A 20697-nucleotide genomic window follows, 5' to 3' on the forward strand; every position below is an offset into this window, starting at 1 on the left:
TACACATAAATTGGGGGTATGTTGAGTAATGAATTGCTAGAAAATGTGCTTTGATATATTGGAAAAGCGAGGTAGAATCATCGGAATCGCCTAATCTATAGCTAACCGCATGCAACCTACAATGTCATAAGATCTACTCAAGTGTTCACAACTAGATCGACAAATTAGTGAATCGCAATCTCTTGTCAAAATCCACTCTATTCGTTGTCGATACTCCCCCGATCTCTCGGGCGGAAGCTACCTACAACGAATGATATTAACGCGCGTCAATCGTTCGCTACACTCTATGCCTCAATCTCTCGACCGGAGACACTCGAGTGCTCAATACAATTCAGTTCAGACATTAAATCAATACTCTCGCACGTGACTTAACTCAAAATCATTATAACACTAATGAAGGATTATAAAGCATTAGAAACAGACTTGAATTGAATGAATCACTATAAAGAGAGTATGATCTTACACAATTGCAGGTTACATTCAGTTGAACTACATCCTAAACTATCCTAGATCCTACCTCCAAGGAGTTTAGCTCCTCATCGTTCTTCGTACGCTTCCTCGCTTCATCGCCATGGCTTGTGGATCCATGCTCTCGATGTGCTGGGAGCTCTCCGCTGGAGTGTTGAATCACGATCTTCAAGTTCCAAAACCAGAATGTAGTGAAAAGTTGCAGAATTTTCCAACCCGAAAACAGAATTATGCAGAAACTATATATACAGAAGGCAACCACGCCGCGCGCCAGATCTACCACGCCGCGCGTGGTTGCAAATCCATCAACTACGCCGCGCGTAGTAACAGAATCACGCGGCGCGTGATCAAGTCAGAGAGCAATCTTCATCTTCATCAAGGCTTCACGCCGCGCGTGGTAAGGCATCACGCGGCGCGTGATCAGAGTCACAATCTTGGCTCTCTGTGAGCTCCATCACGCGGCGCGTGATGGGCTACGCCCCCAGCGTAGTGAAAATCATTCAAATCCTGCAGTTTTTCCTGTTTTCTTGCAAAACAAGTAATCAAGCTAATGGTTAGATTTCTCTTATATTTATTGCTAAAAACCTACTAAAATGCATCTAATGTTGCTAAAATAGGCATGGATTAGAGAGTGTGACGATTTGTCATCACCTCCCAATCAGTATCAACGGGATACAAAGTCCCAAAAGTAGGAGGAGGGAAAGTAGACCGGTAAGTCATCACCTCGGTGTACATGGAAGAGGCGGTATCAAAGTAAAGATTCGGCAGCCCGGAATATTGAGAAATTTCCATTTGATGCAACATCGAAGCCAACTGATTCATATCATGAGAGTAACGAGGAGGGTCCTGAGCTGGTATATCGTGATACTCATGTTCCGGATCCCCCTGTTGATCCGGATGATTACCCTCTTCAAACCGATTAATTTCTTCTTCTTCCCTCAAGGCTTCCTCTCTTGCAGCATTCCCCTCACCTCGGGGCACAATAGGTCCTCTCTCAAATTTTTTGATGAAGTAAGATAATGACAAAGGACGAACAGGATGAAGATCACCTTCTTGCACATTCATTGGAACATTATTCGCCCTACACAAAGCAGCGATGAGATTACAATGTCCCAACGTAAAAGTAGGATTCGGGTGATTGGCTATTTCATGAAGATCTTTTTGTAACCAATACCCCAGATTAATATACTTCCCTTCAACCAACAACCGAACCGCGTAAGCATTATCAAGCTGAATCTCTGAATTGTTACCAACAACCCTCACATTCTTCAACCAAAATTCACCCCAAGCTCGGTGAACGGGGTTAAAACTTGTTAAGCTCAACCTTCTAGGGAGAGAAGCTGGTGAGTGGGCTAGCCACATTTCTCCCGGTCGACACACTATACTCTTCAGTTCCTCCCTAACTTCAATACCACTCTTGTCGATCCTCTCTCTATCACGCAAGAGTTCACACACGCCTCCCGCCGCACAACCAAGCAGATTGTTTATAGTTTCGAAAGAATAACTCACCTTAACACCCCTAACCACAAAAGTATATTCCGGAAACATTGGTTGATCCGGTAAATAGGCATTTGCAAAGAACTCCCTAGCCCACATCTGGTTGCCAGGATTAACCTCATCTTTAATCATCAACTTATTAAATTTCTCCCATCCCCTAGACTTGACCTCATTTCCTATCTCAGCCACACCATTCAGCAAATCCTCACCAAAACCCTTCTCTTGATTAATAGTAAAGGTTCGAATTTGTGTGTACCTTTTCTCATGAACTTCACTAATGAAGTGAGGATGAACTTGTGGCCGGGTAACGCTGCTCCGGCGAGGAGGAGATGCTTGAGCGGACCGAGAAGATTGGCCCTTGCTTGCACTCATCTTTGTTCTTGCTTTCTTTGGTGGCTCTTGTGTTGGATTAACATCACTCTTCTTCTTTCCCTTCCCGGTTAGCCGTGTTAACATGGTGATATTAGGAAGGTTGAAATGGGTCAATTTGGGAAAGTGGTGAAATGAGGAATTTGGAGTGAATTTGAAATGATTGGAATGGGTTGTATGTGAATGTGAAGGAATGGGATGATTGGGAGTGATTAGAGATGAAATTGGAGAGGTTTGGAAGATGAAAATGGGTTAACAATGGAGTTTACCGTGTGAGAGGGCGTGTGGATTGATGATGGGATTGATGGATTGGTTGGGAAGATGAAGAAATTCAAATTTTACACGCTTTCCTGTGTAACCACGCCGCGCGTGCCCCTGCTACGCCGCGCGTAGTACCAATTGTAACGGTCAAGAACTACTTTCAAACAGGCCACGCCGCGCGTAATCACCATCACGCGGCGCGTAAGCACTAGTCAGAGAGTCCATAATTCTCCAGGTTTCACGCAGCGCGTGATGCATCCCCACGCCGCGCGTAGTAGAGCTCTGAAAAACCCTTTCCTCTGTGTTGAAGGATCACGCCGCGCGTGATTGTACTGCGCCCCCGGCGTAGTAGAGCTCTGTTCTGCCCTGTTTTGCTTCCGTCCTTGCTTCTGCTGCACACCTACCTACATACTTCAAAAACAAAACAAACTAAATCATTAGAACCCGTTGGGTTGCCTCCCAACCAGCGCTTGTTTAACGTCCCGATGCTTGACGTTCCATGCCCCTAAGGGTCATGGAAAAGTAGTGCCACCATGTGGCAAGTAGTGTGCATTCCAAGGTAACTTAAGGGCATCTTTAACCATATGATCATAAACCTGGATTTTAAAGCATTGTGGGTCTCCGTCATCACATGTCATCTTGTCAAAGACATTGAATGTAACCTGCTGATCATCGGTCCTTAGCATGAGTTCACCCATCTCTACATCGATTAGAGCACGGCTAGTTGCTAAGAAGGGTCTTCCAAGGAGTAAAGGCTCCCACTCCCTAGTTTCTTCTATGTCCAAAACCACAAAGTCTGCGGGAAACACAAATTCACCCACTCTAACCAACACATCGTGGAGAATACCTTCCGGATGCACTATCGATCTATCCGCCAAAGAGAGACTCATCTTTGTCGGCTTTGCTACCGCTCCCGGTATCTTCTTCATCATTGATAACGACATCAGATTAATGCTAGCACCCAAATCACACAAAGCCTTTTCAATAGTAAGATTCCCAATAGAGCATGTAATTGTAAAGCTCCCCGGATCTTTCTTTTTCTGAGGTAGCTTCCGTTGAATGAGGGCGCTGCACTCTTCCGTCATACTTACCATTTCATCATCGAGCGGTTTTCTTTTCTTTGTAAGCAGCTCCTTCAAAAACTTTGCATAACTTGGCATTTGTTCCAATGCCTCAACCAACGGTATAGCCATCTCAAGCTTGTTCAACACCTTCATGAACTTCTTGAACTCCTTCTCTCGCTCAAGATTCTTAACTTTCTTTCTCCCAGGAAAAGGCATCCTAGCATATGGCGATTCATCAACTCCCTTACCTTTCTCAACCTTCTTGCTCTCTTTTTCTTTTACCTCCCTCTGTTTTTCAACTTCTTCTTCCTCATCCTCACTAATCTCCACTTCCTTAGGCATAATTTCATTTTCCACATCTCTCTCATGTCTCTCATTTTCAACTACAACCTCTTGCTTATTTTCAACCTCTCCCTCAATGACCTTCTTTTTCAAAGGCTTCTCCACAGCTGGCCTTTCCGGTATCTCTCTACTCCTCAAAGTGATTCCATTGCAAGTTTCATTTTTCGGATTATCATGAGTGTTTCCACCGAAACCTCCTTGGTTTTGCAACATAGAAAACTGCCTTGACAGCTGACCCATTTGCACCTCAAGATTCTTTATAGAAGCTTCATGATTCTTGTTAGAGGTTGCTTGACTCGACTTCATCGCTTCAAAGTTGCTTTGGGTCATGAGCATGAACTGATTTAGAGTCTCTTCCATCCTTGATGGAGGCCTTTGCTGCTGTTGTGGTGCACCTTGACCTTGCATACCGTTCCCCCACCCGGAACCGTTGTTATTGTTGTTGTACGGCTTCCGGAAATTGGCTAAGTAGCGAGCCTCCTCTGAACCCTCCGGGAAGCATCCGCCATTTGGGTGGTCCTGCAAACAAAAATCACAGCGCACATTGTCAATTTTACCTATTGGAGAAGTTTGAACTTGTGGATTGGACAGCAGCTTCATCATTGCTTCCATTTGGCTAGTCATGAGCTTTTGCTGTGCCAATAGTGCTGTTTGAGTATCCAATTCCAACACTCCGCCTTTCTTTTTGGCTCCTCTATCGTTAGTAGCTCTATACTCGTTTTGAGCCATGCTTTCCACCAATTCTCTTGCTTCAGTTTCGTCACGGTTCTTTAATGAACCACCGGCTGATGCGTCAAGGATCATTCGCGTTTGAGCCCTCAAACCTTGGGTAAACATTTGCATCTGATTGTGGCCATCGAAACCGTGATTCAGACACCTTTTAAGACAAACTTTGAACCTCTCCCAAGCATCATACAACGTCTCCCCATCCGCTTGCTCGAAGTTGCTAATTTCAGCCCTTCTTTCTAGAAACTTGTGAATGGGAAAGTAACGATCTAAGAACTTCCGCTCCAGCTGTCTCCAAGTCTCAATCGTTCCGGCGGGTATCGTGTCCAACCAATCTTTAGCACGGCCGGTGAGAGAATGCTTGAATAACCTCAGTCTTTTGTCCGATTCGCTCACCCCCGGTGGATCGGTATAGTCGCAGGCTTCATAGAAGTGAGACAAGTGTAAGTTCGGGCATTGAGCTTCCGATCCTGAATAAGGATTCTCTTTTAGGGCAGAGAGGACCGTGTTCTTGATGTCGAATGAGACAGGATTCGCCGGCTGAAACCCTTGATTTGCCAACGCGTCGTTGTCTCTTCTCCCATAATCACCGAGAGTACGTCTTTGTGGTTGAGGAACCGGTGGAACGTGGACCGGTGGAACCTGTTCTTCTTCCATTGTGTCTGAGATCTGTCCTTGACAGTCCGGTGTGCCACCTCGCAAAGCTTGTCCTCTTGAAGCTTGAGCTTCCCTTGTTGCCTTCCGAATTGCGCGAGCTGTCTTTTCAATTTCGGGATCGAGCTGTAGCTCAACGGGACCTGTCCTCCGCATGCACAAGGAAACACACAAGTAGAACGCTCCGGTAGAAAAAAAAATATCAAACAGAAAAATAAAGAAAACACAGAAAATATGAACACTATCGCCTTGTCGAATCAATCACAATCCCCGGCAACGGCGCCAAAAATTGATGGATAATTTTCGCAAGTGAACGAATTACCACGTAGTAATAAAAATATCGATCCACAGGGATTGTGTGATTAAACGAGTCTAATAGTGTTCATAAACATGATGCAAGAAATACACATAAATTGGGGGTATGTTGAGTGATGAATTGTTTAGAAAACGTGCTTTGATATGATGGAAAAGCGAGGTAGAATCATCGGAATCACCTAGTCTATAGCTAAACCACATGCAATCTACTAAATCATAGGAATCTACTCAAGTGTTCACAACTAGATCGACAAATTAGTGAATCGCAATCTCTTGTCAAAATCCACTCTATTCGTTGTCGATACTCCCCCGATCTCTCGGGCGGAAGCTACCTACAACGAATGAATTTAAAGCGCGTCGATCGTTCGCTACACTCTATGCCTCAATCTCTCGACCGGAGACACTCGAGTGCTCAATGCAATTCAGTTCAGAAATTAAATCAATACTCTCGCACGTGACTTAACTCGAAATCATTACAACACTAATGAAGGATCATAAAGCATTAAGAGACGAATTGCATTAAGTAAACACTATTAACAGAGTAAATTCTTACAATTAAGCAGATTACATGAGATTCATCTACATCCTAAGCTATCCTAGATCCTACCTCCACGAGGGATTTAGCTCCTCATGTTGCTTCGTTCGCGTCCTAGCTTCAACGTCATGGCTTGTGAATCCATGCTATTGGTGTGCTTGGAGCTATCCTCTGGAGTCTTGAATCCCAATCTTGAAGTTTCCAAACCCAGAATGTAGATCAAATTTGCAGAATTTTTCCAACAACAAAACAGAATTATGCAGAAACCATATATACTGAACGCAACCACGCCGCGCGCCAGATCTATCACGCCGCGCGTGGTTGCAGATCCATCAACTACGCCGCGCGTGATAACGGTATCACGCGGCGCGTGATCAAGTCAGAGAGCAATCTTCTTTTTGAACAAGGCTTCACGCCGCGCGTGGTCAGGTATCACGCCGCGCGTGATCAGAGTAAAAATCAAAGCTCCCTGTGATCTCCATCACGTGGCGCGTGATGGGCTACGCCCCCAGCGTAGTAAAAATCCTCCATTTCCTGCAATTTTTCCTGTTTTCTTGCAAAACAAGTAATCAAGCTTATGGTTAGATTTCTCTTATATTTATTGCTAAAAACCTACTAAAATGCATCTAATGTTGCTAAAATAGGCCTGGATTAGAGAGTGTGACGATTCGTCATCAAATATGACCAAATACCAATTTCCTTAACAGATATGTGACATGTATTATTTAAAATTTCTAATGGTTCTGATTGAAATTTTTAAAAGAAATATTTTTTAAATAAAATAGAATAAGAATGATAATAATAGTTCTGTAAAAAAAATAAAATAAGAATTGATAGTTCAGATTCATCATCCCTAAGTTTCAACCCAGCAGCAACCATCCTCCGCCGCATCTCCGTCTCATCTCTGCCTTCCAGGACAACTAAATTTTAGAGAAATATAGTTGCTTCTTTATTTGAAAAGTCAATCTACATATTGAGTCAAAAAATTGAAATGGTGAAAAATCAAAATATTATGAAATAACAATTTCAGATTGGGTTTTAGATCTACAATTTTAAACCCAAAGAATGAGGAAAATGGTGGTGGTCGGATGGATTTAAAGACGGAGGGATTGTTGGAAGAAGAAAGAGAAAGAAGAGGTGTTGAAATTGTCGGATCTTATGTTGCAATTGCAAGATTCTATACTGTGTAATAGCAACAGATACCTTAATCTACCACTTGTATGCTCTTTCTCATCCCACACAACTAAAAAAAATATAATGGTGGTGGTGAGGGTTGTTTTTTGGGTTTTGAAAAAAAAAATCTGGATTTTTTATGAATATTATGATGATGGTGATGAAGATGAAGAAGGAGAAGATGGAAGAAGATGAAGAAAAGTAAAATAAATCAAGTGTTGGAGGTTCACTATTAGATATCATGGATTTGCAAGATTCAAAGGTAGAGGTTTTAAGAAAAAGATCAAATGGTTATAATTAAAAAACATTAATGAGGTTTACGATGGACCATCTACAATGTTTGTGCACTTTATACATTTAGGGTTAAAATTTAACGGAAAGGACCATTTTGACTGACGGAGATGTCTTTAAGGGACTAAAGTAGAACTTTTTTTCTTTAAGGGACCAATGTAAACCCAAAAATATCTTTAAGGGACCAAAATACCAATTAAGTCTTTATTAAAAGAAACATCGTATCTCTACCAAAAAGATAAAAAGAACCACCGTAAAGGCTATATATACATACTACTCCGTCCCAAAATATAAGCAAAAAGTGGTCAACCAAAATGGATGTATTTGGTTAAAAATTTAGTCCAAATACATTCATTTTGGTTGACCACTTTTTGCTTATATTTTGGGACGGAGGGAGTACATTAAGTATTGTACATACATTGATTAATTTGCAGGAAAAATTAAAGAGCGAAAGAAGGAAGACGACCAAGTGCTTCATAACTACGAAATAAATGGCTATGTTGATTGAACGTGTTCGGAAACCATTAGCACACAAACGACGGCAACGCCACCATGCTAACGAGTATCGAAGGCAATTGATCCTGCAACGAATCTTTCCGAAATTCAATTTGACCAAGTTGGTTTTTATTATTTTCCTAATGATCTTGGGGTTCTTTTTCCCCATTTTGTATGATTGTTTCCGGTAAGTATTCAATATTATTTTGTAAGGTATAATCTTCAACTTGTTTCGTATTCATGTTCGGTATCTTGTGTAATATTGAATTGGTCAAACTTGAATATTTTATAATAATGATATTTGGTCTTTTTAATTTCTTTTCATTAATTTCGTTGTTCCGTCAAAAATATTATGGGCTTAGGCGCTCTTTGATGTTAAAAAAAATAAATTAATATTATTTTCATTATATTGACTTTCAATGAATATACGCATGAGATGGAAATTAGTTTGATAAGATGTAAATTAATTTGTGCATGATTTTATTCCCACAATGATCTGTACATAAATCTTATGAAAGATTTATTCATCTGAATTGTTTGGCTATAGTAAGGAAGGAGAGCTTTGTTATCATTTACGGTTTTACTCGATTTAAGAAATTAGTCCCTGTAGTTGTGCGTAGAAAATATTCAATTCATAAAAAAAAAATTGTTTGGTTCATTTATGATCAATTATCCCGAACCCATATTTAATGAGAACCCTTTTTTGGTTCACTATATATATATATATATATATATATATATATATATATATATATATATATATATATATATATATATATATATATATATTGAACCTTACTTTTTTATAATAAAATATGTTAATAGTTAAAAGAGTAACATTGTTTTGGTATTTGTGCGGTAGTAACATTGGTACTCGTGCATTTTTTTATTTTTTTATGTGTGTAAAAAGAAGAAGAAAAAGAAAGAATTTTTTTTAAAAGCGAACAATATATTTATATATATATATATGAGGAACCAATAAGCACGAGAGGTACTTGGAGATTCAACATCAGGACCATCTAAGGCATACCCACCTCTAAAAATAAACAAACAGGAGGGGTTGTAGAAAAACAAAACGACAGAAAAAGCGCAAGAGCAGCAAGAAGACCAAAATCCAAATAATAGAAAAGAGAACAGAACAGAAACGGCGTCGTCATTGGTGAAAGCAATCGCCTGGGTTCAACCGCCATTCATAGAAGAGGCAGGGGATTTTTGCCATACGTTCGATATACCATTGCCAAGATAGCCTTTTAATTGTCTCCACCGCATCATCGACATCAATAACGCCATTATTAAAATCCGATTATTCCTAATCCGCCAAACCATCCAAATTGTCGCATGCCAAATCAACAGCAGCTCTTTCTTACCTGTCTTCCCCATCCCACAACCAAGCATCATAGAGAAGGAAAGATGCATATTTGGTGGTAGAATAAACACCTGACCAATCCAAAGGGAGATATGATACCAAACCTTTGCCGCGAATTCACATTGAAGGAACAAATGCACCGTAGATTTAATGGAAGCTGCATTACATAGAGAGCAATTCGAATTCCAACCATTCGCCACCCCTCGCAGACTCGGATTTGCAATCGTTGGAATTCGATCCAGTAATAACTGCCATGAGAAAGCCACAACCTTACAAGGAGCTGCAGTTTTCCATAAATTCTTTGAAAACATACAGCAGTAACTGATCAAACCCATTCCTAGAGCGCTGCAACCTGATCAAGGAGTGGTAGGCCGATTTTGCAGTGAACCCCATCTGCGGGTCCGCTTTCCAACGCCAACCATCGCTATGATCTGCCGGGTGAAACCCATCAATAATGAGAAGCAGCTGCCGGAATAAGGTTTCCTCCCACGCAAAAAAACCTCTCCTTCAAACCCAATTTCACCTCCAACCGTCATCAACCCGAGCCCCCATCTGGTTTATAGTAAAATGCTGCTGAACCGAGATAGAGAACAACCTAGGGAAGGCTATAGCGAGTGATTGAGTGCCCACCCAAACATCATTCCAAAAGCTTGTTGTATTTCCATTTCCCAAAACCTTCTCCACTCCTAATTCAAACCAATCTGAATTGTTCTCCAACAAGCAGATGTTGCGCCACCATGACGAACCGGATCTCACACTACGATCATCATGTAGTATATGTCTCCCAACAACATCCTTCCCATATTTTGCTATGACAATATCCCTCCAATACCCACCCTCCGGTTGAAGTAGCTTCCACCTCCATTTCGCCAAAAGACTTAAGTTGGTTAACTTTAAGTCACGAACGCCTAACCCTCCGTCTTTCTTAGGCCTACACACATCATCCCACTTGACCCAACTTATTTTATTTTTATTTGACAAGCCACTCCAAAGAAACTTTCTTTGAATTTTCACCACTTCCCTCCACACTTTGCATGGAATCTTCAAATAGGAGAGATAGAAGATTGGTATAACATTCAAAACCGCATTTACCATGACAATCCTCCCACCAAAGCTAAGATACTTATTACCCCACGAACCAACTCTCCCCCGTATAATATCTAGCATTGGTTGCCAAGTGGTCATGAGTTTCGGATTGGCTCCAACCGGCAAACCAAGATACTTGAATGGCAAATTCCCAATTCGACAATTAAGAAAGTTTGCTGCTATCATCAATAAATCATTAAGCACATTGACCCTAATGATACCACTCTTCCAAAAATTCACCTTTAGCCCCGAAGCTAACTCGAAGCCTCTAAGCACCGCCTTAAGCGTCCATAGATTCTCCACCGTGGGTTCCCCGATACACAAAGTATCGTCCGCATATTGTAAGATCGACACCGGAAATTCAACACTCCCAACACAGAAAGGTTTAAACCTCGCAATATCCACCGCTTTTCTCATCAAAGCACCCAAACCTTCCGCAACAAGTAGGAAAAGATGTGGAGCAAGAGAGTCACCTTTTTTGAGACCCCTGTTGATATTGATTTCCTCGGTTGGGCTTCCATTAACCAACACCGATATATTACCGGAGCACACACATGTTCGCATCCACCCATGCCATTTATTACAAAACCCAAATCTTTGAATAATAAAATCCAAAAAGCCCCAATCGACGAAATCGTAGGCTTTCTCGAAGTCCACTTTTAAAATCAAACAACCATCACAGACTTTTTGGCATACTCAATGACTTCATTTACGGCCACCACACCTTCCACAAGATTCCTCTCTTTAATAAACGCCGATTGAGTATTTCGAATGAGAGACCCAATAACCTTCGCAAGGCGAGCCGCCAAAACCTTTGAAACTAACTTGTAGAGGCAACTGATGACAAAATTAACAAGTGTACTAACTTATCGTTAAGTAATAAAATTTATAAAATTCGTATCCGCAGAGATTGTTTCAATCTCGACAAAACAATTGAATCGTATTTAGGACGTAAATATAAGGGGGGGGTATGCTTGGCATATATTTGATTATGAGACAATAAACTAAAGATTGCAATAAATTGTCGGAGACTTTTTAATGGAGAGAAACGATTAGGGATTGTTTTGAATCCTCTCTGTATTCCTATTTGGTACTCTAGGTTCTAATTCTCAACAACCAAACTCTAATAGTAACGATAATTTAACAAAATAGATTAAGTCCAATTCCTTGGCTCATGGTCCATTTTATCTAATAAAGTACCCTAATTCCTTAGGCGAAACTAATATTATCAAAAGCGTTATTGAACGTTAAATTCTTAATCATATCAACTAATCCTTTATTCCTAAATCGATTACGATTGACAACCAGTTAATTTAGTTCTAGTAATAAAATCTAGGGTCAGTAGTCAATTATTTCTTGAAATCAATTCGATATTGGCCAAATAAAGAAAAACATTAAACACGAAATTAACTGAATAACTATTGGTTTGGATTGCATAAATAAGAACACTTAGTTACATGGTTCAAATAGTTCTATAGAGAATCATCTAAAATCCCTAATCTGATGAGATTAGTTACTCATAATAATAATAATTGACATAACAATTATATAATAATATCAATGATGAAGGCACCTTGAAATAAGACTAGGAATTCTTCTCTCCTTTGGTCAAGCTGTAATCCTCTTTTTCTCCAAGTCTGAATCTTTCCTTTTGTTAATCAAGCCCTATTTATATGCATAGGATGGAATAAATCGTGCCCTGTACCAAGTGTAATCCATCCATATGAATTGTGTGCTTAGTTGCATAGGTGGCGTGTGATTAAAGGGCAAGATTTCATCATGCTGACATGTTGATGACGTCACATCCAAATCCAAGTGCAAAATCGCGCCACGATGAAATTGTGCCGAGACGCGAGAAAAACAGTAGCTTGAGGCGTGATTTAGTTCAACAAACTTTATATTTTTTCTAAGTCTTTTTCTTCTTTTTGCCTTTAGTCTTCAAACTTCTTGCTAAGTCAATTTCTTCAAATATTCTTCTCTTTGACCATGAAATACTCCTAAAAATTAACTAAAAAACTGTAGAATTATAATTAAAATTAACAAATGACTGGCTGTCATCACAACCCCAAACTTGAACTGTTACTTGTCCTCAAGTGACATGGCTGTCAAAACAAAACTATCAGGGAATTAACAAATTAATTTGAATGATAAAAATCTCATAAACCTTTTTTCTCTTAATCCGGCAATAGAACCACCGGTCCTTAACTTCAGTTATTCCGCTCAGTCAACACTCTAGCTTCTAAGACTTCAATCAGATTCAGTCCAATGATCGTTCCACACGATGTTAAAAGTTCAACATTATCTCCCACTCACCAATTCACTTAATTTGACAGGGTATTCACTCCATCAACATGCAAATGCTATCTTACCATAAGTTTGAAAAAATCCTAAACGTCAATCAAAGTAAATACATCACACACATTTTTGAGGTCTTAAGGGTTATAACTTGGCTTGGGTAATGGGTGGATAAATTTGGGAAAAAATGTTAAATTGTAGTTAGATATCCACTATGATTCCTTATTGAAAAATTATCATTACCGGGGCTCACTTCATTGTTAATAAGGTACTTAGAGAACTTTTTTTTTTATTTTAAGATGCCACTATTTTCATGCTTAAATGGCTCTTTATTTTTTTTAAAGAAACTCAATTATTTTTGCGAGTCTCTATTATTATATTTTTTTAGTTCTCTAGTACACCTACCCCAAACTTAAGATGTTGCTAATTCCAAAAAGCAACCCCAAATTTAAAATGATGCCATGACAAGAAAATTTAAAGCTTCTACCTAACTCCAAGGAGGGCAAACAGATAAAATATTTCAAGTCTAAAAGGCTTATAATTTGGTATGTCACTGAAAGAAAAGGGGTTTTTTTTTAGGCTCAAAATGGTTTAGCAACGGATAAATAATAAACAGGGTAGCTTGAAAAGGCTCAAAGTACCAAACAAATGTGCCTCTATGTGTGTAAATGCAAAACCAATCAACAGTAGATAATAGTCACAAATTCTAGAAAATATACAAAGCATAGATACACTCATAAGATGTGAAAAAAAAGGGTATAACATGGAATTTATTTGGCTCAACATGCTCACCAGCTGAGGTTTCTGAAAGTTGAACTAGTACACCGTGCAAAACTCCATCTTTCCTAATAATCTCTTTGTCTCTTGAACCATCGCGCTTTCATGAGCAGTCACACGTCCGTTTTTCTTTTATGTGCAAGCCTAAGAGATTTTCATCATGCAAATTCAGGTATTAATAAACTGACAATTCTGAAAAGACATAACAACATTCAACTTGATAATAAACAAAGTAACAAAAGGATGAAACACAGGGGATTGTCAGTAGACGACATACATAACTAACTCTTTTTTTTTTTGTATGTCTGTTTTTCTACCTTTTTTTTGTTTTTTTATAAAAATTAAAGACTAAAAACTAAAATAAAAACATATCTGATGGGTTGCCTCCCATTAAGCGCTTCTTTATAGTCATTAGCTCGACTCCTTAACCACTATTAGGGTGGCCTAAATGATAGCAAGAACACATCATCCTTCTTCTTCCTCTTGTAGGTTAAGAACTCCATGAACTTAGCATAGAGATGCAAATGCTCCCATCTTCCACCAATTAAGCTTTTGGAAAAAGCACTCTCCCACCTCGGAGAAGAATGAGGCTTCTTTTGCAAAAGATTTTCTCTTTAAACTCCATTGGTTGAGACTCAAATGTTACATAGAGATCAACACGATTCACTCTTCTCATGTCATTCTTCTCGTTTTTCAATTTTTCTTCTTCTCCAATAGCATGATGTTTCATCTCCATCTCAACCAACTTCTCACACTCATTTGCCTTTTCAACAAGATTACCACATTCAACTTCAAATCCATCAAATAAACCTTGATTTGACCTCAAAAAATCATCCAAAATCTTTTCGAGTTGAGAGTTGAAATCAATCTTAATCGCTTGATGTTCTTCGTCCTTTAAACAAGACTCCTCACAATAATGATTGTGATGAGTAGCCCCACAAAAATCACTTCTCACCTTCAATCTTGAAATCCTTGATAGTAAACATAGTTGATAATAAATGATAGCTATTTCTTCGGAATCAACCAATCTGTTATCAATCCATTTCATTACTACAAAACTTGGAGAAAATTTTCAGCAGCAAAGCAAACTAAATAAGACATAAAGAGAAAATTGTATATATACAAAAATAAAATAAAAATAATAGAAGAAAAAAAAATCCTAAGTAAAATAAATTGTCTTGTCAAAATTAATCAACAATCCCCGGCAACGGCGCCAAAAACTTGATGACAAAATTAGCAAGTGTACTAACTTATCGTTAGGTAATAAAATTTATAAAGTTCGTATCCGCAGGGATTGTTTCAATCTCGACAAAACAATTGAATCGTATTTAGGACGTATATAAGGGGGGTATGCTTGGCATATATTTGATTATGAGACAATAAACTAAAGATTGCAATAAATTGACGAAGACTTTTTAATGGAGAGAAACAATTAGGGATTGTTTCGAATCCTCTCTGTATTCCTATTTGGTACTCTAGGTTCTAATTCTCAACAACCAAACTCTAATAGTTTCGATAATTTAACAAAATAGATTAAGTCCAATTCCTTGTCTCATGATCCCTTTTATCTAATAAAGTACCCTAATTCCTTAGGCGAAACTAATATTATCAGTAGTGAATTATTTCTTGAAATCAATTCGATATTGGCCAAATAAAGAAAAGCATTAAACACGAAATTAACTGAATAACTATTGGTTTTGATTGCATAAATAAGAACACTTAGTTACATGGTTCAAATAGTTCTACAGAGAATCATCTAAAATCCCTAATCTGATGAGATTAGTTACTCATAATAATAATTGACATAACAGTGTACTCATAATAAATAAGACTAGGAATTCTTCTCTCCTTTGGTCAAGCCTTAATCCTCTTTTTCTCCAAGTCTGAATCCTTCCTTTTGTTAATAAAGCCCTATTTATATGCTTAGGATGGAATAAATCATGCCCTGTAACAAGTGTAATCCATCCATATGAATTGTGTGCTTAGTTGCATAGGTGGCGTGTGATTAATGGGCAAGATTTCATCATGCTGACATGTTGATGACGTCACATCCAAATCCAAGTGCAAAATCGCGCCACGATGAAATTGTGCCGAGACGCGAGAAAAACAGTAGCTTGAGGCGTGATTTAGTTCAACAAACTTGATACTTTTTCTAAGTCGTTTTCTTCTTTTTGCCTTTAGTCTTCAAACTTCTTGCTAAGTCATTTTCTTCAAATATTCTTCTCTTTGACCATGAAATACTCCTAAAAATTAACTAAAAAACTATATAATTATAATTAAAATTAACAAATGACTGGCTGTCATCAGCAACTAAGTAGGGAGATATGCCTAAACTCTCCCAAGGAAAACAGGGACCTAACCTTGGGGATAAGAGTTATAAAGTACGAGAAAAGACTTTTCAGGAGGCAAGCATTACCGTGAAATTGATCAAACATGATTCTTACTTCAAACTTCATCAAATCGCAAAAAAAAATTAATAAATGCAAAGTTGAATCCGTCGGCCCTTGGACTTTTGGTGCCATCACACGAACTAATCATTTCCTCAATCTCCTCTCCCGTAAAAGGTGCAATTAAATCGACATTCTGACTTTCAGAAACTGTTGAAAAAACCAGTCCATTAAGCGTTGGTCGAACCCAATCCATGCCGACAAAGTGTGCTCGATAAAAATCAGCCGTGGCAGCACGTACTTGAACCGGTCCCTCTGCCCAACCAGTCGGGGTCCCGAGCACAACCAGACCATTCGTCTTCCTCCTAGCCTTCATACACGAATGGAAATATGCAGTGTTGGCGTCACCCGCTTTCAACCATTTGGACCGAGATCAGTGGAAAATAGAGGCGTCAATACTCTTGAGGATAGCCCAAAGATCTTCAAACATCTTCTTCCTAGAAGCCACTTCCAATTGTGTAAGCCCAACAACTTCACTTTTATTATCAAGTGCCAGAATACCCGCAACCAATTCCTTCTTCTTCTCCTCTAGTTTGCCATACATATCAAGTTTCCACTCTTTGATAGCAGATTTAAGACCTTTAAGCCGCTCCTTAAGGACAAAACCCATCAAACCCGAGAAGGTTTGATCACGCCACACTTTGGCTACCATAGCTTTGAAATTCTTATTTTCAAGCCAAAAATTGTTAAACCGGAACGGTTTTGGACCCCAATTGGTAGTATCATAACTAAGGATCAAGGGACAATGGTCAGAAACATCTCTGGGAAGAACACGAACAATTGGATTAGGCCAAACGTCCGTCCATTCCGGGAGAATAGATGAAAAAAAGCGAGAGATGAGTATAATAAGTTATTTGATATATAATAAATGAGTCAGGATCCGTTGACACCAACTAGTTTGACACCAAATGTTACACCTCTCAATAACGTTTTAACCGATATAAATTTTATAAAATCCACCGTTGGATTGAAAGTTTACATCATATAGATCATTTGTGTAAAATTTCAAATAAATCCAAAATCATTTGATATGTTATTGAGATACATCAAAATTAACGGTTTTTGTATTTTTTTAAATGCCGTTAATCTTTATGTGTCTCAATAGCATATCAAATGATTTTGGATTTGTCTGAAATTTTACACAAATGATCTATATGATGTAAACTTTCAATCCAACGGTGGATTTTATAAAATTTATATCGGTTAAAACGTTATTGAGAGGTGTAACATTTGGTGTCAAACTAGTTGGTGTCAACGGATCCTGACTCATAATAAATATATGGCTTATTAATATGAGTTAAATTTACGATCACTTTATATTTTAATTATATATAATATGTGTTCTCTCATGACATATATGACTGCAAGAGTCATATTTAATATATGAAAAATGAAAGATATATGTATTATTTACAAAATATATTGAGGAGTATCGTGTATATATAGTTGTTGGTGTTCATTTTATCAAACACATGATTATAGTCATATTTAATTAATAAAAATGAGAGGAAAAAAAAACCAATTGTGGTTTGCTCTAATGGCACCACACCTAAACTAACTAGAGAACTAGCAATCATCCACTAAAGGTTGTTTATGACAATGGTCATCGTATGGTGAGAAGACATGATTCTCCATTTCCATTCAATCAGAGTCGGCCTTATATGCACATGGATCACTATGAACTTTTCCAAAAATGTACTTTGCCAATTGTGGTTGTGTCTAATCATAGTTTTGTTCGACCTCCCACATACTTAAAATTCATTGCCACGACTAAAGTTTTAACTTAATAGTACACGAGTTTTATTCAAATGTTACCTGAATTAATGACAAGTATTCACCCATTTGCGATATATCAGCCTCAGACGCATCATCTAGATATTTATAAAGGCATGTTATAGTCGTAACATCTAATTCCAGTGATTGACTGTATTGAGATCCTAGAAGTACCGTAGGTGGACGACATCTACATGATTCCGAATTTTGTTCCTGAATATGGTACAACAGACGAAAAACAAAAAAGAAAAAAAAAGCTCTAATGGTACGATCCTTGTATTTCCTATTCTCTTCATCCAACCTCCCCTCTTGCTCAGCAGCTTCACCTTAAGCAAAATTCTCATAGAAAATTTGTTGAACAAATAATATATTAGATGTGGAGATTTGATCTTCTTAAACTAATATGTAACATTTACTTACTTTGCTCCCATAAACTCACAAACCATGTCAAAATCTTTAACTCTATTCATTTGAGAAGTTTAAGCATTCTACCATGAATGGGGGAATATGCACAAGACCTTTTGATAAGCTGACCTACTAGAAACTAGAAGCTACTAATCTTAGGATGCCTGAAGTAACAAGGTTTATTAAAAAAAAAAGGGTTTGAATTGTGACCTTTTAATAATTTAACTACAAATTAAGTTATGTTAACACAATAACAAACTTCAACAATAAACTGCTAGAATGTTTCTGAGAACGTGCTCAACAAAATACAAATATAAATTGACAAGTGATTTGTGTGTAAGTGTTTGCTCAAATAAAAGAGTTGAGAAAGAGATGATCAAACACACTTAACTTAATCTGGTTCACCCCTTAATAGTATGATGAGCTACTCCAGTCCCCACTTTTGTGAGATTATCTACTATAATCTAGACCAAGATTACAATCCTTTCTTTGATCTAAACCAAGATCAAAAGTTCTTCTAGAATCTATACCAAGATCACTGTTTCTCCAGCTATCACAAGCTGATCTACCTTACCAAGGTACCCTCAAACAATTATCACAAATTGACTCGAGTATGATATTTACAAAGATTAGCAAGAGTTCTTGGATCTAAGCATAAACAAACCTAAACTGGTTGTGAAGCTTACAAATAAAATACACTCAAAATACTCAATGAAATATAGATCCTATTTTTATAGAAAACTTGGAGTATGAGTGAAAAAGAAGAGCTTGATTGTTTGTGAGATAAAAATAAGTATGAATGTTTTTGTGCTTGAAACTCTTGTTCTTCAAGTTGAACCAAACGTGATATTTATAGATGGAGATGTTCCTTTGTTGCTTGTGCATCAAACATAAACATTGTGAGTGTAGAAATAACCGTTGTGAGAGAAACAATCCAGTCCAAAGAAATTTGTCCTTTAAGTGCTTCTAGGAGATCATTTTTCCAATGGTCTCTGACAGTGGGAATGCAAAGATGGCAAAGATATTCTTTGTGCTAATTATAGTGAGTTGTTTCTGATCATATATCCGTTGTAAAGTTGTTGCCCATGTGTGGAGAAAAGATTAGCCAACTTAGGATAAGTTTGTATCTTGTGTGTAAAAATTTGGGAGACCATTCTCTAAAACATTAGAGACCATTAATTCTCTCCACTGGTGTAGATAATACCAACGTGCTTAATGAGCTATTGCAAGTTATCTTGCAACTGTAAAACTCAAACAGAAACATAGAGTTGCTACTATTCATCAAGTCCTTACAAGTACGCATGCATAGTAAAGTAAGGACACTTGTATGGAAGAATGTAGCAACCCTTGTCATAACAAATGTACTTGACCAGCTGGTGGCTTCTAAGCGAGCTGTATGTTCTTTTTGTTGCACTCTCGTTGGTCTAGATTAAAATCTTTAAAATCTTAATGATGTTCTTGAAGAACATAAAGCCTTTGGCATGAGATGTGAAGTTAATATTCCTTAAAGGCACTTCTAAGAGTAAGTCCATGAATCAATATTGATTCCTTGTCTAAAATGACTTATTTGCACTGTTGTGATTCTTTAAATAAGTCTCATGTAAAGTTCATTCTTGTCTTGTACCAAGTTGATTTAAATAAGTGATTATCCAATGAACACGTGAACTTGGGAGACCATTCTACTGAGAAGATTTGTTAAAAACGTGTTTGATTCTTTTCTTATGAGTGAAACATAATGAATTTAATCCATTGCACCTATCTTAAATTAAATCACTCAAAAATACTTGTTAGATCACACAATGTTCATAATCAAATTAAAATTTAATTAAGGATGTTTGTTATCTTGAAAACATCAAAATAGGATTATGTCTCAACAATGTCATCTCCTTGTCTTTGTTGTGTCGAGGCCTTGATCAATGATGCTATAGTTTATCATCTATTTTTCACTGGTTATGCACTTTAACGTTCTCTTACGTATCTGAGAAATATAAACGAAAACATAACTATGAATATTAAAAAAATAAAATTTCATTTTATAAAGATAAATTTGAAATCACATGTCCGTTCCATAATTGGAGTGAAATATGAAGGTGAGAAAAACACAAGAGGGGGGGGGGGGGGGGGGGGGGGGGGGGGGGGGGGGGGGTTGAATTGTGTTTTTTTTTCTTTTTTGAAAGAGCAAGTGTTTGATGGATAAATAACAGAGTATGCGGCGGATAATCAAACACAGATAAGAGAGATAGATAGATAGAGAGAGAGAGAGAGAGAGAGAGAGAGAGAGAGAGAGAGAGAGAGAGAGAGAGAGAGAGAGAGAGAGAGAGAGAGAGAGAGAGAGAGAGAGAGAGAGAGAGAGAGAGA

At 38.0% G+C, this 20697-nt stretch overlaps 1 pseudogene; it reads right to left on the reverse strand.

The window, feature by feature from the left end:
• Window positions 1-10075: 10075 nt before the first annotated feature.
• LOC123886083 lies at window positions 10076-16170 on the reverse strand (annotated as a pseudogene).
• Between the last annotated feature and the right edge of the window lie 4527 nt (window positions 16171-20697).

The sequence above is a fragment of the Trifolium pratense genome, linkage group LG5, assembly GCF_020283565.1.
Source record: "Trifolium pratense cultivar HEN17-A07 linkage group LG5, ARS_RC_1.1, whole genome shotgun sequence".
NCBI classification, from domain to species: domain Eukaryota; kingdom Viridiplantae; phylum Streptophyta; class Magnoliopsida; order Fabales; family Fabaceae; genus Trifolium; species Trifolium pratense.